Below are 22,673 nucleotides of genomic sequence, written 5' to 3' on the forward strand. Positions count from 1 at the left end.
TTGAATATGGTACACCCGCCGGTGGTTGCTCTATTGTACAATTAGCGTCTTTGGTGGGGCATATTGAAACTCCGCTCACCATTCTGTCGTTTCATGGTCCACATTTTCAATCCTTGGTTCTTGCTCAGCAGTTGTTGTCGCTTTTGAAAGCATAGGTTTGAAAAAATTACGTATATCCATCTTGCCTCTTCGGTCCACAGGTGGTTTTAGCTAAGCAAAGCAAATGACCGTCTAGGGTGGTAGTCACATGAGCTGTTCGAAAAATAATTTTGATCCATTATCAAATGTTTTATTTTTTTGTTCATTTCATTCATTTTAGTTTTTTGTTTTGTCGCTTTACAACTTTTCTAGACAACATTTTACCAGAAAACTCTTAATTTTTAATATTAAAATCATATATTACATATATATATACTGTATGTATTTATTTATTTATTTATATATGTCAATTACATACAATGACACTTTTCGAGCACTGGGCGGGGGGCATCTCCCCTGGCCCCCCCTTAAACTCTGCGTATGGGCGGTGGACTGCAGTTGGCCCACGGGCTGTAGTTTGGACACCCCTGGTTTATCTGTAAACTACATTGTGGTTGCAAATTGGCTGAGAATGACTTGTGTTTTAAGACACTTAATACAAACACACAACATTGAACAGGTTTAATATTTGACATTTCTGATTTGGGAGTAAAAGTCCTGCTCAGTCGCAATGTAGCTCACATGTCCAGATTTCTTCTTTTTTTTCCCTAAATAGCACAGCTTGTTGAAGGCAGATTTCCAGCTGAGCATAATTAAGAATGATGCTCTAATTGACCTCCCACTGCTGCTCAGTTTCATCTCATTATGTCCTCTGGCAATCTGTCACATGTTCAGATGAGGTTACCACCTTCGTCTTTCGCATGTTATCCACAATCGTGTTTTAAGGTTACTTCTCATGTCCGCCTAGCAGCTTTCCCTGTCATGGCGTCCCTTCACTCTTCTGCTGTCCACTGATACGGATCACTGAAATGCTCCACAAACTCTGTGAAGGAAAGCAGCTGGCTGACCTCTGAGGCCTCTTTGAGGGCTGCTAATGGCTGACGAGCGGTCTACCTAATAAGGTGCTGTCTTCATCTATTTGTGTGCTTTTGTGTGTGTATATCTGCTGGCTTTTGTGGCCTCACTGGCTGGTGGCGGCCCGGGGCTGTGCGGCCAGAGCTGGTGACAGTGCCGGTACTCGGCAGGGGACACTATTTAGGCACTGGGAAGCACGGGTTGATGGTGGGGGGTGTCTTTGATTCCATAATGAGCTGTTGTGTGCCGCTGGGCTGCAAGGCAGCTCGCGGGGGAAACAGAAGAGCTTTGTATGTGTGAGAGCGTGCACGACTCTGCTGAGCCCGACTGGCCTGGGAAGCACCACGGGGCAAACTTGTTCTGTCTGTCTGCCAGTCAGCCTGTCTTTTAGGTCCGCCTTTTTATGTATGATGAGCTCATGTTTAGATTTAAACTGCTGACATGAACAAATCGATTTAAATATACAGCAACTACAATATTATCTTGTTTTCAGTAGTGTACAAAAAAAAAAACTAAATCCCAAAGGCCATCATTCGACCTCTTTTAGGAAAAGAAAAAAAAGCAATGCACACAAGATCCAATACATGTATTATAAGTCCACAACAACTTTATTTTTTTTTCTCAGCACATTTTTTGACCGAAAAATGAATGATAAAGAATAAATAATGTTCAAAAGGAATAGTAATATAACTTCTATGTTGCACTAAAGTAGTGCTCATAGTCTTTATATCAAGCATACAACCCCCAAAGTGATGACCAACCAACATTAAAACATAGGGGCATATTTTGCGTAAATATTGACCACAAATGATCAAGAAGTTATTCTAATCCTATACTAAGATTATCCCACACCAAAGGCAAAGTAAAATCCAAAATAAAAAAACGAATATATGGCGGAAACCACAGACAAGGATGAAAAAGCAGTTTTTGCTCTTGCACCACTCTTTAGAATAAACTGCTGTATTTTAAGCCAAAAAAACTGTTGTGTTTGATAGAACAACATGTCTATATGCTGCCATAGTAGTTTCATGGTGCATTAAGCCCCCAAACTATTTTTAATTGGTCCGTTTTACCCTGCAGACACTGCGCAACCGCTTTTGTTTCGACCCAGCCATAAAAAGAAGGTAAGTAATTATAATATTCGAAATGTCTATCAGTTTTAGCTTAGAATCTTTAATTGATGTCTAATAGTTGAAAAAAACAACTTAATAAAATTATTCACTTGCATATTTTAAACTTTTCAACAAATTACGTCACAATGAAAAACAGTGTCTGTAAACAGGTCACGGATATCAATCTCATAACTATCGCTAAATTGTATTTTTTTTTTTTTTTTGTTACTGTCGCATTTCCCCTGATATTTTAGATGATGAATAATCAATCCAAACAAAGAAAATTTGGGAAGAAGAACGTTTAAAAGTGTAAATATTTGAAAAAGAAAATCTCGACCATTCCTTGATGTCTATGATTTCTGCATTGCGACCCTTGTTATATTACCGTGTTTCACCCATAAAATCCCCCAAAAGTCCAGCAGTGGCCATTCCCAGCTGTGTCTTGACGCCCGGTGAGACATGCTACACGGAGTTTTCGGATCGAAACAAGGTAGGTACGCGATAATATCTCGTTAAAATCATGGTACCTTTATTATGCTCCCTCATGCTCTCACCTCGAGTTAGGGTTTAGGGGTTTAAAAACAATTTTTTAAATGCCCTCCTGTTCAAAAGTTTTCTTGCTTCAGAAAATACAGATGTTTAGCTTTCCAATGATGTATCACCCATGCATATAAGACAATTTTGGAAATTGGGAGTCTCCGAACGGAACTTCAAGTCGCCTGAGTGTTTTCCGCCATATTCTATATATAAGTATATATTACGGCTGTCAAACAATTAACATTTTTAATCGAGTTAATTACAGCTTTAAAATTAAAATTAATCGTAATTAATCGTAATTCAAACCATCTATAAAATATGCCACATTATTCTGTAAATTATTGTTGAAATGGAAAGATAAGACACAAGACGGATGTATACATTCAACATACGGTACATAAGTACCGTATTTGTTTATTATAACAATAGATCAACAAGATGGCATTAACATTATTAACATTCTGTTAAAGCGATCCATGAACAGAGAGACTTGTAGTTCTTAAAAGATAAATGTTTGTAAATTTCATTATAGTTAAACATCAAACGTGAGAGACAGAACGTAATAATAAAATCCAGGAAATCACATTGTATGATTTTTAGGGCTGTCAAACGATTAAAATTTTTAATCGAGTTAATTACAGCTTAAAAATTAATTAATCGTAATTAATCGCAATTCAAACGATTTATAAAATATGCCATATTTTTCTGTAAATTATTGTTGGAATGGAAAGATAAGACACAAGACGGATATATACATTCAAGATATGGTACATAAGTACCGTATTTGTTTATTATAACAATAGATCAACAAGATGGCATTAACATTATTAACATTCTGTTAAAGCGATCCATTTATAGAAAGACTTGTAGTTCTTAAAAGATAAATGTTAGTACAAGTTATAGAAGTTTTATATTAAAACCCCTCTTAATATTTTCGTTTTAATAAAATTTGTAAAATTTTCAATCAAAATATAAACTAGTAGCCCGCCATTGTTGATGTCAATAATTATACAATGCTCATGGTGCTTAAACCCATAAAATCAGTCACACCCAAGCACCAGCAGAGGGCGAAAAAAACACAAGTAGCAAGTGGACATTACACTGTGCTGTCATTTAAATCTGTTTGAGCGGAGCATGTGCGTTAAATGGGTCAAATATTTTAACGTGATTAATTTAAAAATTAATTACCGCCCGTTAACACGATCATTTTGACAGCCTATATATATATATATATATATATATATATATATAATATTTATTGTATTAATTTAAAAAAATCTAATTAAAGAGAATAATAAAGAATTTTAATAGAAAATGTGAATTATACAAAATTACAAGTAAAAAGTACAATATAAAGTAAAAACCTCAGCATTTTAGGACGACTGTATTTACAATGTTTCAAATGTATTGCACATTAAAGGTGTATACGTAACTATTATACCTAAGTAAATACCATAAAACAAACACTTCATAGTAATTAAATGGAATTAGTTTAAAAGTTAAATGTAACTGAACTGTACTTGGGCAGTGATTCATTTACATACCACTAGAAGGAGCGCTCATACTTTTGAACCAGACTTTGAGAATCACTGTTGTAATACATTCACAGTATTTGTAAACAAATTAAAATATTAGTTTGCATAAATCCAGAAAAAAAATTAAAAATACACATTTTTTTCTATGAATGTGTCGGCATATTCTCACTCTTCATCCACCCCCGCCAAAAAATGTAAGGCTTTACTCACCCTTTCAGAAACAAGATTGATCGTGACACGGATGCAATTGGCCAAAGCCATCAATAACCATTGCGACAAAGCAGTTTGTGATGTGGTCACATGTGCCTTTAAAAAGTACATTTGACTTTAAGCCCGAAGGTGCTCTTTTATAGCACTTAGCCACTTAACTCATTTGCTGCCATAGATGTGTATAGTTCAACTTCAAATCATTTGAACTGGCAGTGAATGATCCAGACTTATGAACATAAATATTTCTGTTGCAATAACTTTTGACATGTACTGTAAATACATGATAAATAACCTTAACAACATACATTCATGAACACAAACTAGCCTTTTGCTACTGATTTTTGCCTAATTAATGTGCTACAAAGAAGCTTCCAGCACTTGGCCATCGGCAACCCAATAAAAAGTGACCCGTGGCCAATTTTGGGTCCTGACCTTAAGTTTAGGAAAACGCTGCGCTTTTGTATCAACGAAGCCTTCAACGCCCCCTCAGAATCGTAATGTCACCACTGGAACTCTAGCCTCCATTTAACAGAGTATCCTGATAAGTTGCAAAGAGTACAAAAAAACCTAAATTCTTAGTTTACGCAGTTTTGTTTGCATTGTGTGGTGTTGTGTAAAATATTTTTATATCATGATTAAAACAAACAAACGATGACTTTTGGCACAGTGCTGTAAAATACAGCTGAAAGCCCATAACACAACATAATGTTTACCCTAATGTAACGTTTTTCTTTAACTCCTTGCATCAGAATTGTAGTGCACGTCTCACCTATTTCTCGAGTCCAGGAGTGTCCATACCTTCCTCTTCAAGGGCCGCTTTCAGAAAAATTGAAGGATATAAGGGCCAACTTGTTATCCTTCCACTTTCATTTGTTAAACACAACGATATACAGTATATTGTCAGATCACACTGATACGTATGCGTATATACCGTACTATTTATACGTCCCCCTCGCCCTCGTGGGGGGGTATCTGTGTCATCCTCAAGCTCAGGTCTTCTACTGGAGGCCTGGGAATTTCAGGGTTCTGCGCAGTATCTTAGCTGGTCCCAGGACTGCACTCTCCTGGACGGAGGCTTCACATGTTGCTCCTGGGATCTGCTGGAGCCATCTTACAGTTTGGGGGTTACTACCCCGAGGGCTCCCACTACCACTGGAACCACGCTAGCTTTCACCTTCCACATCCGCTCCAACTTCTCATGGTACTTCTCCACTTTCTCGTCTTCCTTCTTCCTGATGTTGGTGTCGTCAACTTGCATTGCCACATCTGTTACCGTCACTCTCTTCTGCTCTCTGTCCACCACCACCACGATGTTCGGTTGGTTAGCCTGGAGTTGTCAGTCTGGTAGCTGAAGTCACAGAGACCCATGGTCCGATATATATACAGTGAGGAGCAGAAGTATTTGCACCCCTTGCGACTTCTCAAGTTCACCCACTGAAAAAAAAATAGGTAGAGGTCTAAAATTTCAATCATAGATGCATTTCCACTCATAGAGACATAATCTGGAAAAAAAAATCCAGAAATCACATTGTATGATTTTAAAAACAATTTATTTGTAATTTACTGGGGTTCATAGGGATTTGTACCTCTGAGAATCAGCAATAATTATGAGATATATAGAGTTATCAGTCTGCTTTAATAAAAATCCACCTTTACCACATGAGTAACCACCCACCCACCACCCGTTTAAGCTCATTATTGTCACCTATGCACCCACAGTCGGTCATAATCCAACTGCTACCATGGGCAAGACCTGAGAGTTTTCGAAAGACACCAGAGAAAAAATTGTTGAGCTCCACAAAGCTGGAAAAGGCTATGGGACAATTGGAAAGTAGCCTGGTGGGAATAAATCAACAGTTGCAGCAATTGTTAGATCTACCTCGGACTCGGGCTCCATGAAAAATCTCTCCTCGTGGAGCATCACTCATTATGAGAAAAGTGAGGGCTCAGCTTAGAACTACACAGCAGGAGCTGATCAATGACCTCATAAGAGTTGGATGCACAGTTTTAAAGGCTACTGTCAGCAGAACACTACGGTGCAATGGTTTAAAATCATGCATTGTCCAGAAGGTTCCCCTGTTGAAGCCAGTACATGTGAAGGCCCGTCTGATGTTTGTCAGGAAACATCTGAATGATGCAGAGGAGTCATAGGAGAAAGTCGTGTGGTCACATGAGACAAAAGTAGAACTTTTTGGTGCATACTTTACTCGTAGTGTTTGGAAGCAAAAGCGTACAATCCCAAGAACACCACCCCCACTGTGAAGTATGGGGGTGGAAACCTCATGCTTTGGGGCTGTTTTCTGCAAAGGGGACAGGACCACCTTACTATATAAAACAGAGGATGAATGGTGGAATGTATTGTCAGATTTTGAGCCACAACCTCGTTCCCTCAGTCAGAGACCTGAAGATGAGTGGATCTTCCAACATGACAATGATCGGAAACACACAGCCAAGCTGACCAAGGAGTGGCTGCGTAAAAAGCATATCAAGGTTGTGGAGTGGCCTACCCTGTCTCCAGACCTCAATCCAATAGAAAAAAACTTGGATGGAGCTGAAACTTCATGTTTCTCAACGACAGCCCCGAAACCTGACAGATCTAGAGAAGATTTGTGCGGAGGAATGGGACAAAATCCCTGTTTCCATATGCGAAAACTTGGTGAAGAACTGCAGAAAGCGTTGGACCTCTGTAATTGCAAACAAAGGCTTCTGCACTAAATATTAGCACTGATTTTCTCAGGGGTACAAATACAGTACTTATGAACACCAGTAATTACAAAAAAATTATTTTTAAAATCATACAATGTGATTTCTTTATTTCTTTGATTATGTCTCCATGAGTGGAAATGCATCTATGATTGAAGTTTCAGACCTGTACCAAGTAGTATTTTCTAAGTGGGTGAACTTGCAAAATCACAAGGGGTGCAAATACTTTTGCTCCTCACTGTATGTATATCTATATAAAACGGTAACTATACGCACCTTAAAAATTCTTGTTTTTGTGTGTGTGTGTGTGTGTGTGTGTGTGTGTGTGTGTGTGTGTGTGGGAGGGGGGAGCTGTGTTGGTGTGTGTGTGTGTGTGTGTGTGTGTGTGTGTGTGTGCACTCACATTGGCTAACTTAAAAATTCACCAGAAAGTTCACCAAAAGGATGAGCGATTTGTAAATTTCATTATAGTTACACATCAAACGTGTGAGACAGAATGTAATAATAAAATCCAGGAAATCACATTGTATGATTTTTAGGGCTGTCAAACGATTTAAATTTTTAATCGAGTTAATTACAGCTTAAAAATTAATTAATCTTAATTAATCGCAATTCAATCAATTTATAAAATATGCCATATTTTTCTGTAAATTATTGTTGGAATGGAAAGATAAGACACAAGACTGATATATACATTCAACATACATAAGTACTGTATTTGTTTATTATAACAATAAATCAACAAGATGGCATTAACATTGTTAAAGCGATCCATGGATAGAAAGAGTTGTAGTTTTTAAAAGATAAATGTTAGTACAAGTTGTATAAATTTTATATTAAAACCCCTCTTAATGTTTTCGTTTTAATGAAATTTGTAAAAATTTTCAATCAAAAAACAAACTAGTAGCTCGCCATTGTTGATGTCAATAATTACACAATGCTCATGTGGTGCTGAAACCCATAAAATCAGTCGCACCCAAGCGCCAGCAGAGGGCGACAAAACTCCAAAAAACACAAGTAACAAGTGGACATTACACTGTGCTGTCATTCTACTGTAATCTGTTTGAGCGGGGCATGTGCGTTAAATGCGTCAAATATTTTAACGTGATTAATTTAAAAAATTAATTACCGCCCGTTAACATGATAATTTTGACAGCCCTAATGATTTTTATACAATTTATTTGTGAAAATGGGTGACCAATAAGTATTTGTCAGCCAGCAAAACTTACTTTTAATCGATTGCAATATAGCCTTGTTTGGCAATGACAGGTCAAACAGCTACTGTAGTTCTTGACAAGATTTACACACACTTATTTGGTATTCTGCACAGATCTTCTCTAGCGCTGTAATATTTGAGGGCTGTCGATCGCCAACACTTCACTTTCAACTCCATCCACAGGTTTTCGATTGGGTTTAGGTCTGGAGACTGGCAAGGCCACTCCAGAACCTTGATATGTGTTTATGGAGTCACTCCTTGTGTCTTGCTGTGCATTGTGCCGGAAGACCCATCATCACTGACAGAGTGGGGTTCAAGTGATCATGAGAAAAGTGTCATACCTTAAACATTTGTGTTTATGGAAGCAGGAGTTAATGCTGTCAGCTAAAGCTAATCAGTGAAACACTGTTGCTCTGCCTACCTTTTATTATAGGGGTACTGTCTGAATCTCATTCAGCCATCACTTAAAAATATCCCAGGATCGTCGCTGAATCTTGCTACCAAATCAGGGGTGGAGAACCTCAGTGTAGGTGTGGTGTTTTGTAAATCAGCCCTGCTGTTACATCACAGTATATTAAGAATTGCTTGCTCGCAGGCAGATTTTTCAGATGACTTGAATAGCAGAAAATCATAGGTTTTGGAGTATGATACATTATTTCAGGGTGAGTGCTAAGTTTATGGAAAGTAGGTGAGTAGGTAGAGGTTCGTTTGTATCACCTCACTTTTTTTCACGCAAATATGACAAAAATTTTGAATTCTTTTTTTCAAAGCTACGTAACCACGGCAACGGATTCATTCAATTCTCATGGATTTTATGGAAACTGCTTTTCAGTCAGTCATGAAACCGAATGTCTAATTTTGACATCCCACTGCCTATGACTACTGTGCAGAGGACACTGTATTTCCTCATCTTTTACAGGCTTAAAATGGGTTGTGATGTCATAGTAGATAACACTATTTGGTCATTTATTCTGGTTTAGAAATACAGTACAGTATGTGTCTTTAAAATACACAAAAAAGCTGACAAATCTTTCATTAATTTGGAAAGAGTAGCACAAAACCACAAGCTGTCATTGTCATTTTTCATCTTGCTTTACACAAACAAGACTGATCGTACAAACTGAAGACCTTAAGTTGTGGGGAGACTTGGTTTGTAAAATGGAATATCTGTCAAATACGAAAAACGTGATTCCCCAACTACTCTGAGACACCAAACTTAATTTTTAGGTCAATATAAAGAAACAGCAAAGTCATGGAACAATAGTCTTTTAATCAGCATTTTTTAATGAAATTGTGACTTTTACTCAGTTTGCAATAAAAATGAATGACTGACGCACCAGGGAATTTAGTTTATTGTCGTACAAGAGAATACACTGTAAGCAGCGATAAACAGTTATTGTCTTACTTGTAAAATTACAACAAATGCATTAAAGAAGTTGACATGTTAATTGTTCACAGCAATTATCAGTAAAGTAGTACATTGTGTTAAGATACCAACACTTTAATTGGTATTAGAGGGTCACATGCTGAGCATGCTTTTTTATGCTATTAAAATGACATCGCATTTCCTGCTTTAGATAAGTGTGCTCTTCAGTCTTTTTGCTATTTTTAAAAACCATTAAAGACTGTAGTGTAAACCACAAATAATTCTGATGAAACCTGCAGGTTTTGTTGGAAATTCATTAATTTTTGTCCAATTACTACTCAATTGTCATTTTCTTGGTTGTACTCAAACTACATCAGTGCCCATCTGTCAATAGCCATAGAAATGGGCAAATAACATGCTTGAGACGACATGGTACAGTATGTTTGAGATGCACCACTCAGTTGTACATAGTTCTATGTGAAATTATTTTTAAAATGAAAACGTAAAGGCTTCTCTTTAATTATAATGACTAACTCATTCACTGCCATTGATAAGGACTGACATCCAATTCCTTTAAGTAGGGAGGAAATGCTTACACTGCCGGCCAAAAGTCTTGGCACCCCTGCAATTCTGTCAGATAATGCTCGATTTCTCCCAGAGAATGATTGCAATTACAAATGCTTTGGTAGTAAAATCTTCATTTATTTTGCTTGCAATGAAAAGCCACGAAAGAGAATTAAAAAAAAAAAAATTAAATCATTGTCATTTTACACAAAACTCCAAAAATAGGCGGACAAAAGTATTGGCACCCTCAGTCTAATACTTGGTAGGACAGCCTTTAGACGAAATAACTGCAAACAACCACTTCCAATATCCATCAGTTGGTTTCTTACAATGCTCTGCTGGAATTTTAGACCATTCTTCTTTGGCCAACTACTCCAGGTCTCTGAGATTTGAAGGGTGCCTTCTCCAAACTGCAATTTTCAGGTCTCTTCACAGGTGTTCTATGGGATTTAGATCTGGACTCATTGCTGGCCACTTTAGAAGTCTGCAGTGTTTTCTCTCAAACCATTTTCTAGCACTTTTTGAAGTGTGTTTTGGGTCATTGTTCTGCTGGAAGACCCATGACCTCTGAGGGAGACCCAGCTTTCTCACACTGGGCCCTACATTATGCTGCAAAATTTGTTGGTTGTCTTCAGACTTCATAATGCCATGCACACAGCCAAGCAGTCCAGTTCCAGAGGAAGCAAAGCAACCCCAAAACACCAGGGAACCTCCGCCATGTTTGACAGTGGGGACCGTGTTCTTTTTTTTGAAGGCCTTGTTTTTTCTCCTGTAAACTCTATTTTGATTCCTTCTCCCAAGAAGCTCTACTTTTGCCTCATCTGACCAGAGAACATTTTTCCAAAACGTTTTTTGGCTTTCTCTGGCAAACTCCAGCCTGACTTTTTTATGTCTCTGGGTCAGAAGTGGGGTTTTCCTGGGTATCCTACCATAGAGTCCCTTTTCATTCAGACGGCGACAGATGGTACGGGTTGACACTGTTGCACCCTCAGACTGCAGGACAGCTTGAACTTGTTTGGATGCTAGTCGAGGTTCTTTATCCACAATCCTCACAATCTTTCGTTAAAATCTCTCGTCATTTTTTCTTTTCCGTCCACATCGAATGAAAGAATATTCTTAAACGACAGACAATGAGTTGAACAGCAGACATTTTAAAGTAATATGTTACAGTTTGGTCATCATTAGTAAACTCAGTACAGTGTCTTAAGAATTGATGTTTTTACCCATGTAACTTAGCTGTTAGCTCAATGATCCCTAATAATCAAAGTGCTAATATTGGAATCAATTCCCATCAGAATCATGTTGGAAAACTGGAAATCAGAGATTTGACTTGCACATTGCACTTCACGCTGCAGTTGTAATTGGAGGCCTTTTTTTGTATTGTGATTTGAGCACAAAACTCCATTACGGCTATTTTGATTCTGGTCCCAAAACGCTTCTCAACCACTTAAGACCACCTCTCGCATTCATTTTTATGAGGGGTCAACAGGGGCATAATTCAGGATTAACCGTCACACACTTTACTGAAATGCTTTCATACACACGAGTCAGGGTTTGCCGCACCGTATAAGCAGGGAATACTCGGTGCATTGGCCCACGAAGAGGTCTTGAAGGCACCACAACACAAGTCTGTCTTCATTTTAAGAAGCCTATGCATTGTGTATACATTGCTGCAGTTTCTAAGCCAGCTTTATCTCACTTGGAATGACAATAATTAATTATGTTTAAGAACTGTATTGCTAACAAAGCCCTGATATGTTAAAAATGTTACCCTCTTAAAACAATTATCTAAATATTTTTTTTACAAAACAAAAACAAAAAAAACAATTGTTCGTAAATGTCAAAAATTCATCAAATGGTTCAATTTTGTTTCCTAAAAAACCTAGAAAAAATGGTCTTAGGTGATTATTTGTGAAAAGACCTAAACTTGCAAATCAGGAGTCTGGTTAGTCGTTATTTTTCTTTCACTTTGAGTATGTACTAAATAAAATTCAATACGTTATGAGGTGGTGAGCACACATCTCCAATACTATCAAATTGGGAAATAATTCGCAACTAATAAGGACAACAAACTTGTACTTATCAATAACTTTGTAGAAAATGCCACTGCAAGGCATTCTGAGTGACAAAGAGGATCAAAGAAGGAAGAGTGAATTCGTTTGCAACTGTATGCAAAGATGTGTTTAGTGCTGACACAATTGAATATTTCATACTTGGATGGAAAAATGTCATCTATGAACTAAAAGCCAATTGTGATAATTTTTAAAATAATGTGCTCTTTCTAATTTGGCTGCAAATCAGTTTTCTCTCAACCTGTGTGGTGAGTGATGGATTCAAATATCATTGCAAATACCAGCGTCCAAAACAATATTACAGTGCAGTGATGTGTTTTGTGCAGTGATTATTATTAAACACTAAGGGTGTAACGGTACATGTATTTGTATTGAACCGTTTCGGTATGGGGTGCTCGGTTCCAAATGGAGGTGTACCGAATGAGTTTCTGACGTAATGTAACCCTTACTTTTCGAGGCTTTGAGTCGATCGGGTTACAGTTTCTTTGTGTAGATTATATTTACTCCGTCTTCTCTACTCTAATGAGGACCAACATGGTAGGACAGTATATAACCCAGAAACGTCAACGGCGCGACAACGTGGATGCCGCAAGAACGCAGTGAAACGCTGGTGTGAAAGTCAATCAGCCAATGCACATCAGTCGCAGTGCGGCCGTGTGTTAGACGAATCCCAGAAGCGGCTCAACGCGACGTACACGAAAAAAACGGCAGAGTTTATTATTTGACACGAGACGTGGCCCTCCTGCGTCAATACTACTAGCTAGGATCGGGCAGACTGGAAGTCACTCGTGTAAAAATACGGTGCAATCGTAACCCACTTTTTGAGTCCATCAGATCTCTTGAGTGGTAGATCGGGGCACAGTTGACTTGTCTTTGTTGATTTACTGCTGTCTTCTCTGCTATAATAATAACCAACATGGCCCCGTGTTCAATACAAAACCCTCCTACCACAACAAAACAAGTTGAACTAATATTCACATAGGAACAAAAGCTATACAACATATAATATACTAATAAATGAATACTACATCACATTTGTAAAATATAAACACATAATAAAATAAATAATAGCCCATTTAAATAAAATAAATTGAAATGAGCTAAAACCCCTTTAATAAAATAATAAGAATAATACACAGATCCTGCTTACACAATTAAATTTAATTTCTGTGTGGCGCTTTAACTTGAGAAAATGCACCAATAAAGCTTTTGAAACCCCTTCATAAGAAAAAAAAAATGTTTCATTGAGGCATTTCATTTGTAAAATACATGTTAAAATCATTGTCATTGGGATTGCTTTTCTCTTTAGCACAGGACTTCTTTTTTCTTCTTTCTTTCAGAAAGAAAGCTGACCAATATGCGGGGTCAGAAAGGCAAATTGTTGTTGGATTATTATTTCTAAATACCTGCTACTTTTTGAGCAGAATTCTAGCTTTGTATAGGCTAATGTTCCTATTGTTGAAAGCATTTATATTTTGCATTTTGGTGTCTTACTGTACCAAAAAAGAACTGAACCATGACCTCAAAACCGAGGTATGTACCGAACCGTGATTTTTGTGTACCGTTACACCCCTATTAAACACAGTAATAAAATAAATAAAGGTTGTTTTTTGGAACTTGGTATTGGGGTTGGGTGGGGCAACCATTTGACTTTTCAGCTTAGGGCACCCATAGGGGTGACACGAGTGCCCCCCCCCCCCAATATACGTTTTTTTTTTTTTTTTTTAATTCATGCACTAGTGAAAGGCTTTTTTTCACACAATGTTTTTTTTTTTTTTTTAATTCACTCACAAATGAAAGCCTTTTACATACACAATTGAAACTTTTTTTTACACATAACATGCAAAGTTAAGCCTGAGATATGACTCCTCATTGAATCTCACCCTTCTGTCCCTGAAGTGTAGGCAGACGTCGTTGCAATGTATATTGCCACATTTTTTAAATCTATAAATAAATTACTGGAGAATCTGTCTAGAACAAAGAAGAATAATATAACAGATATAAGAAGGGCTGTCACAAATTTTCACAAATATCTCATCTGTCTCTTTGTCACGCCGCCTTTCATGTCTTCCCTCTGTTCAGACAACAGCGTCTTTCATGAGGATGTCTTTTCTTCAGCAGCCTCGGGCTCTTTTCCCTTTTTTTTCTCTTTATTTTTTCTCAGACAGACTAACTAAATGTTCTCCTTTAACGCCAGTCCTTCGACTTTTTTTTAAAATGTATTTTTATTTATGAATTTTCAGTGTTACATGCATAAGATGAATGACTAACAAGATGCATTCAGAAGATAACTGAATAGATAAATTAGAAGACTTTTTTTTAAAATTTATTTTGCATTTGACTTTTTTTTTTTTATTCATCAGTGATGATCATGATGGCTAAGACATATTAACTGCTCAATTAGTTCGATGTGCATTATACATGAAATGTACCACAGGGAAATTGTGATTAAATGACCGAAAAGAAAAATCAATTTACCTCATGGGATTTTTTTATTTATCTGTATTTCAATGAAACAGTGAGTGGGACATGACTAGCATTTCAATTGGTAAATTCAAATCATCTTATTTTGCTAGCACGTGATCTTGAAGATAAGGAGTTTTATTAAGAAGGTATTAAAAAATATATATATAACTAAAAAGAAAATACTAATTCAGATAAAATGAAAAAACAGTATAAATCGCAGCCCTGAGACCAATAGAAAAACATGGAGAATAACTTGAAATATCTCATATGGCAGTATGACGTTACAGCACAAATATTTAACAGCTAATAATTATAGAAGCTTGTGTTTGGAGTACACAAGCAGCAATGGTGATGTTGACTAAAGAACCACAGACAACTGCAGCAGCATAAACATAAGTAATTTTAGTCGACTTTCTAGTCATGCCAGCTCTTCACATCTCTCCTAGTGTTACCTGTAACAACATATTCGAATAAATGACCATCGTCTCAAAAATATGTCATCTGTCTGCAACCTCTCATATGCAAAAGCAGGCGAATTGGTTAATTGGATGCTGACTGAAGTTAACCTTATTTCAAAGAGGCTTTGACTTGAGGGGTTGGTCTTGACTCATCTGCTGCTAAACTATTTGCTTGCAAACTTTTGATAATAATCATGAGGATGCACAAACCAGAAACAACAACAACAACTATCGGGAATATCTGTGACACTGTAAAATGCTGGCATACAGTGGTATGAAAAAATATCTGAACCTTTTAGAATTTCTCTCATTTCTGCATAAAATCTCCATCAAATGTTATCTGATTTTTGTCAAAATCACATAGATGAAAAAACTGTCTGCTTTAACTAAAACCAAACAAACATTTATATGTTTTCATATTTTAATGAAGATAGCATGCAAACGATTACTATAAGGGGAAAAATAAGTAAGTGAACCCTCTGCGATCAAGGATTGTTGATTTGTATAAAGCTGGGAAAGGATACAAAACCATCTCTAAAACTATGGATGTTCATCAATTGACAGTCAGAGAAGTTGTCTACAAATGAAGACAAAGATGATGCCAAGAGTTCAGCGCAGAATACTCAGAGGTAAAAAAAGAACCCTAGTGTGTCTCTTAAAGACTCACAGAAATCACTGGCACAATCCAATATCTATGTGCAACCATCAACTATATGTAAAACTATGGCCAAGAATGATGTTCATGGGAGCACTCCACGGAGGAAGCCACTGCTGTCAAAAAAAAAAAAAAAAAAAAAAAAAAAAAAAACATTGTTGCCCGTTTAATGTTTGCAAAAAGGCACTTGGACACACCACAGAAGTTTTGGCAAAATATTTTGTGGACTGATGGAACCAAAGTTGAATTGTTTGGGAGTAACACACAACGTCATGTGTGGAGGAAAAATGGAACAGCTCACCAACATCAACACCTCATCCCCACCGTGAAGCATGGTGGAGGGAACATCATGATTTGGGGCTGTTTTGCTACCTCAGGACCTGGGCAACTTGCAATCAATAATGGAAGAATGAATTCAAAGGTTTATCAGAATGTTTTGCAGGAAAACCTGAGGCCGTCTGTCAGACAGTTGAAGTTAAAAAGAGGATGGATGCTACAACTAGACAAAGATCCAAAATACAGTAGAAAATCAACCTAAGAATAGTTTCAGAAGAACAAAATACATGTTCTGGAGTGGCCAAGTCAAAGTCCAGACTTGAACCCCATTGAGATGCTGTGGCATGACCTAGACAGCGATTCATGCCAGACATCCCAGGAATCTGACTGAACTACAGCAGTTTTTTTTTTTTTAGAGATGAATGGGCCAAGATTAGCCCTGATTGATGTGCCAGACTGATCTGCAGCCACAGGAAGTCTGGTTGACGTTATTGCTGCCAAATGGGGGGGGGGGGGGGGGGCACAAAATATTAAATGTGATGGTTCACTTATTTTTTCCCCATTCTGTCATTGTTTGCATACTATCCTCATTAAAATATGAAAACCTACGAATCTTTGCGTGGTTTTAGTTAAAGCAGACACTGTTTTTTCACCTGTGTGATTTTGACAAAGATCAGATCACATTTGATGGTGATTTTATGCAAAAATGTGAGAAATTCTAAAAGGTTCAGGTATTTTTTCATACCACTGTATGCCAGCATTTTACAGTGTCACGGATATTCCCGATAGTTGTTGTTGTTGTTGTTGTTTTTGGTTTGTGCATCTTCATGATTATTATCAAAAGTTTGCACGCAAATAGTTTTTCCTACTACTGTACATTAAATTATGCCAAATAAGAACTACAGTAAATAGCTCTTGGATATTAAACCTTGGGTTCGAGATCTAAAGAACTCTGTAACGCTACAATTAGAGCTCACAAAGTAGCAAAATGTGAAATCACTTCTTGGCAAGCAGGGGGCATGGTTGCTATCACGCAGTCTTATTAAAGTGCTAATTAATAGTCAATGCACATGGCACATACAAACCCCTATTATCAAGTGATTTTACTGAAAGGGTCGAAAACCAAATGGACGTACATGCATGACTATTAAGCGTGCTGGCATGCTTGGCCGCAGGGCACAAACGTCATAAAATTGCTGTCAAAGGCGCCTTTGTGTGCATGTGTGTCGTTATCATCCCCATCTTCATCATCACATTCTGCTTTTCGCCATCACTCTCGTATGTGAGTCACAGGAAAATGGACGACCTATTTTCTTACATCACTACGTAATTTATGCATCATACATAATTTCCGATTCATTTTTATTTTCAACAACAACAAAAATCCTCAACTAGTCATAGTAATAAGAAAATGAAATTTATTAACGGGTATCTGTAGCGATGCATTTCCTTGTTTCCTGCTACAGATTGATATATGCAAACTTTGTTACTCGCATGTCATTGCAGTTCAATTAAATTGATAAGGTAAATTTGTGAGTAAATTGAGACAAACATTTTCTAATGATAAAATGGTTGCCTTTACTGAGTAAAGTACAGGAAACATTTGATTGCATTAACTGCATTCAATAGTAGATTTTTTTTATATCCAATATTTATTTATTTGATCAATGCTTTATAGGCCATCATTATGTTTATACATTTTTATGGATAGATAAAATTATGAATCAATAAAATGTTAATAAAACAAAGTCAGTAAAATTGCACTCTGATTATGGTCCACATTAAGTTTTTAAGTTTACAGTCGGCACGGTGGCTGAGTGGTTAGCACGTCTGCCTCACAGTTCTGAAATCAAGGGTTCAATCCCGGGCTTTGGTCTTCCTGTGTGGAGTTTGCATGTTCTCCCCGTGGCTGCGTGGGTTTCCTCCGGGAACTCCGGTTTCCTCCCACATCCCAAAAACATGCATGGTAGGCTGATTGAACACTCTAAATTGACCGTAGGTATGAGTGTGTGCGTGAATGGTTGTACGTCTCCTTGTGCCCTGTGATTGGCTGGCAACCAGTTCAGGGTGTACCCTGCCTACTGCCCGTAGTTAGCTGGGATAGGGTCCAGCATCTCCGCGACCCTCGTGAGGAAAAGCGGCATGGAAAATGAGTGAATGAATGAATAATTTTACACTCTTTACATGAGTGCTATATAAAGAGTTAACTATTCATTATTTCCTTAGTGTTTAATGTTTACAGTTTGATAATACAATAGCTATTTGTCTGTGAAGTTCTATGGGACCATTTTGATGGTTTATAAAAAATTGTAAAAATTGTCTTGACCTGACTTGTTTTGCCTTAATTTGTGTCTTAAAATGTGAAGATAAACAGATTAATAGTCCATAATAATTAGTGGGGGCAAAACGACACATTGATCTGGATTGATTTTTCGATTGGTTAATTGCAGTGCAATCAAAATCGATCAAAATGCAAAACATCAGTCAACATCATCTTCTAGAAAATCCATTTTGTTAGTTTTCATTTCAAAGTCTGAAATGTTTCAGCATGAAAATTGTCAAAAATATCAACATTGTGTTGTATTTTTTATTACATTAGCTGAAATGTATAGAATTGTTTATATTTTATATTAAATGCATTGAAGGCGCTTGAATCGAATTGAATCATGGCAGACTATGTAGTATCGGCAAATATGGTATCATTGTCCAACGAATTGATAATATTTTATTGTCAATAAAATGTTCATTTATACCCCTACTAATGATGAAATTAGTGCTTCTTGATTTCTAAATGAAATGCAAATAATGAACGATGCATCAATTTTGACCTCATACTCTCTTACACCCCCAAACATTTCTAAATGTCCCTCTTCATCCGCTTGTTGTTCTGTTCCCGTCAGAATGAAGTTAACGGCAAATAGATGCGGGCCTTTCCAAACAATAGTCCATTCATGATGCCCTTGCAATGCAATGATGATCCCGCTCTGGCCTGCACCAGCCTCCACAGCTGCACTGGAATGTAATCCAACAAGTTCTCTGCCGCCCCCCATCCCTTCAGCAACCTCCACCCCTCTCTCCGGCTGCCTCCTCCATCGCTACCACGGCCACCGCATCACCAGTTCGAACACCATTGCAACCCAAGTCGCTCTCTTGCCCCCCCACCTCCAAAAAGGAGGCAAGAAACCAGGAGGAGGGAGCTGAAGGGGGAGAGCACAAAGAGAGAATTCATGTCGGGTCACATACACTTGCAGGAAAAAAGAGCGGCACCCATTTAGGAGTGGTGCAGCTGCACTAATTCATTGGGTGAAACTGAGAGGAGGCAAAAAAGGAGTGGCAGAGGTCAGAAAGCAGAATCATTTTTTATTCGTCTCGCTGCATCATCCATGGACACCTGCATCAGTCGCTTCCTTCATTGAGAGATGAAAAAGAAAGGAGCAAGATCTCGGGCCTGTCTGCTTCTTCCTTCTCGTGTCACCATCTCATGACCCGTTCCCAATGTGACCCTTTTTTTCCCCCAAGACTTTCCTGCCCACACATTCAGATGACATCAGGCCCTGCAGCCATACAGACACGGCAACCCCACTGTCATTTTCAACGGCCTTAAAAATCTTGAAAAACTCTCAGTCTATGCTCTTAATGAGGTGTACAGTAGTCTGGAACTTGCAGTCCAAGTATTTTAATCACATGATTTTTTTTTTTTTTTTTTTTTATTACTGATAGCCACAATTTGGAATTTCCCTTGCACAAACCGACTTCATCTGGTTCCACACAAGCCCTGAGTTTTTTTCTGATAGAATTTTAGAATCTTTCCTCTTTGACATTCCTTAAAAATCGTCAGAACTGTAACAGCATTTTTCCGCCAGGGTCTTTCACACAAGTCACTTTTTTGCAGATTTTTTTAAAGGGAGGAGGGAGCAAGTATTATTATATACAGTGGGGCAAATAAGTATTTAGTCAACCACCAATTGTGCAAGTTCTTCTACTTGAGAAGATTAGAGAGGCCTGTAATTGTCAACATGGGTAAACCTCAACCATGAGAGACAGAATGTGGAAAAAAAACCGATAATCACATAGTTTGATTTTTAAAGATTTTTTTTTTTCCAAATTAGACTGGAAAATAAGTATTTGGTCACCTACATACAAGCAAGATTTCTGGCTGTCAAAGAGGTCTAACTACTTCTAACGAGGCTCCACTCGTTACCTGTATTAATGGCACCTGTTTTAACTCATTATCGGTATAAAAGACACCTGTCCACAATCTCAGTCAGTCACACTCCAAACTCCACTATGGCCAAGACCAAAGAGCTGTCGAAGCACAAAATTGTAGACCCTGCACCAGGCTGGGAAGACTGAATCTGCAATAGGTTAAAACGTTTGGTGTAAAGAAATCAACTGTGGGAGCAATTAGAAAATAGAAGACATACAAGAACACTGATAATCTCCCTCGATCTGTGGCTCCATGCAAGATCTCACCCCGTGGCGTCAAAATGATAACAAGAACGGTGAGCAAAAATCCCAGAATCACACGGGGGGACCTAGTGAATGACCTACAGAGAGCTGGGACCACAGTAACAAAGGCTACAATCAGTAACACAATGCGCCGCCAGGGACTCAAATCCTGCACTGCCAGGCCCATCTGTAGTTCGCTGAGAGCATTTGGATGATCCAGAATAGGACTGGGAGAATGTGTTATGGTCAGATGAAACCAAAATAGAACTTTTTGGTAGAAACACAGGTTCTCGTGTTTGGAGGAGAAAGAATACTGAATTGCAGCCGAAGAACACCATACCCACTGTGAAGCATGGGGGTGGAAACATCATGCTTTGGGGCTGTTTTTCTGCAAAGGGACCAGGACGACTGATCTGTGTAAAGGAAAGAATGAATGGGGCCATGTATCGAGAGATTTTGAGTGAAAATCTCCTTCCATCGGCAAGGGCATTGAAGATGAGACTTGGCTGGGTCTTTCAGCATGACAATGATCCCAAACACACAGCCAGAGCAACAAAGGAGTGGCTTCGTATGAAGCATTTGAAGGTCCTGGAGTGGCCTAGCCAGTCTCCAGATCTCAACCCCATAGAAAATCTGTGGAAGGAGTTGAAAGTCCGTGTCACCCAACGACAGCCCCAAAACATCACTGCTCTAGAGGAGATCTGAATGGAGGAATGGGCCACTATACCAGCAACAGTGTGTGAAAAGCTTGTGAAGAGTTACAGAAAACATTTGGCCTCCGTTATTGACAACAAAGGGTACATAACAAAGTATTGAGATGAACTTTTGATATTGACCAAATACTTATTTTCCACCATGATTTGCAAATAAATTCTTTAAAAATCAAACAATGTGATTTTCTGTTTTTTTTGTTTTGTTTTTTTTTCCATGTTCTGTCTCTCATGGTTGAGGTTTACCCATGTTGACAATTACAGGCCTCTCTAATATTTTCAAGTGGGAGAACTTGCACAATTAGTGGTTGAACAAATACTTATTTGCCAAACTGTACATGTGAAAGATGGTTGCTCAAAGAATCTAAGTAAACAAATTACATTTTTTAGAACTATGAGAACGAATAAATAATGTTTCAACACAAATAAATTGCACTGCTCGCGAGCGAAGCCGTTGTGTGACAAATGTGACATCAGTCACGCCATATGCGGACAGCAAAAAAACGCTGACACACTCGAAACAGGCAAAAACGAGCTAAAACACTTTATAGTTGCTGCACCCGTGCAATCTGTCGCTGTCTTTCTACTTTGTCTGTGTGAGACTCTGGCAAAGCCTGCTTCACTTCCTGGATCCGTTAAAGCTTTTTTGTTCAATAGACGTGCATACTACAGTGGGTAGCCAATATATAACAAGTAGGTGGGACAATTTGAATTCGTCACATTTGATTGGCTGAAATAGTAGTGGCATTTAAAAATGTCTGACAACGGCTAGTTTGTCTGCTTCCTGAAAATATTGGCTTTTATTGATTTTTTTGTTGTTGTTGCTGTTGTTGTTTCTTTTCAACAAGTACAAGATTGTTTTTGCTGGGTTGCATTTGATCAGCATTTTGTCTTGTGCTTTAAGCAACATTTGCCAGCAAACTTTTCATGGACGAAACCGTATTGCTTGAGTTTACATTTTTGTGTTTGAAGGGAGCCATGGAATAAAAAGACTTGTAGTTCTTGAAAGATAAACATTATGAGTTAAAGTACCATATTGGCCCGAATATAAGACGGTGTTTTATGCATTGAAATAAGACTGAAAAGAGGGAGTCGTCTTATATTCGCGGTGTGGACGTTATACCCATTCACGACAGTAGATGGCGCCAGATATCATTGAAGCGATGTTCTGTCATGACAAATCTCAGCTACTCATAAGTTTAACTAGTTTGCATTATTTTATTGCAATGTTTTTCCTTATTCAGATTTGTTTCAATACTACAGTTACAGTTAGACTTCACTTTGATGGTTA

At 37.9% G+C, this 22,673-nt stretch overlaps 1 long non-coding RNA gene across 1 annotated transcript; it reads left to right on the forward strand.

Moving 5' to 3' along the window:
• Nucleotides 1-510: 510 nt before the first annotated feature.
• Nucleotides 511-20,268, forward strand: LOC130919996 (uncharacterized). Its single transcript, XR_009064065.1, has 3 exons — nucleotides 511-1,100; nucleotides 2,134-2,177; nucleotides 19,124-20,268. It is a non-coding gene; the product is annotated as an uncharacterized LOC130919996 (long non-coding RNA).
• The last annotated feature ends 2,405 nt before the right edge of the window (nucleotides 20,269-22,673 follow it).

The sequence above is a fragment of the Corythoichthys intestinalis genome, chromosome 8 (genome assembly GCF_030265065.1).
Source record: "Corythoichthys intestinalis isolate RoL2023-P3 chromosome 8, ASM3026506v1, whole genome shotgun sequence".
NCBI classification, from domain to species: Eukaryota; Metazoa; Chordata; class Actinopteri; order Syngnathiformes; family Syngnathidae; genus Corythoichthys; species Corythoichthys intestinalis.